The following is a 583-nucleotide window of genomic DNA, read 5'->3' on the forward strand; positions in this document are numbered from 1 at the left end:
TTGCTGAGTCTCCTGGGCCCGTTAGAAGCCCCCCCCCCAAAAAATCCTGGCACTTTCCAGATGTGTTGGACCACAAATCCCATTTAGGATTAAGCCAGCTTTGTGCAGCCTGCCGCCCTCCAGATGTGTTGGACCACAAATCCCATTTAGGATTAAGCCAGCTTTCTGCAGCCTGCCGCCCTCCAGATGTGTTGGACCACAAATCCCTTTTAGAATTAAGCCAGCTTTCTGCAGCCTGCCGCCCTCCAGATGTGTTGGACCACAAATCCCTTTTAGTATTAAGCCAGCTTTCTGCAGCCTGCCGCCCTCCAGATGTGTTGGACCACAAATCCCATTTAGGATTAAGCCAGCTTTCTGCAGCCTGCCGCCCTCCAGATGTGTTGGACCACAAATCCCATTTAGGATTAAGCCAGCTTTCTGCAGCCTGCCGCCCTCCAGATGTGTTGGACCACAAATCCCATTTAGGATTAAGCCAGCTTTCTGCAGCCTGCCACCCTCCAGATGTGTTGGACCACAAATCCCATTTAGGATTAAGCCAGCTTTCTGCAGCCTGCCGCCCTCCAGATGTGTTGGACCACAAATC

Source organism: Heloderma suspectum, chromosome 2 (genome assembly GCF_057233095.1).
Source record: "Heloderma suspectum isolate Gila_16-S chromosome 2, 16-S_ref, whole genome shotgun sequence".
NCBI lineage: Eukaryota > Metazoa > Chordata > Lepidosauria > Squamata > Helodermatidae > Heloderma > Heloderma suspectum.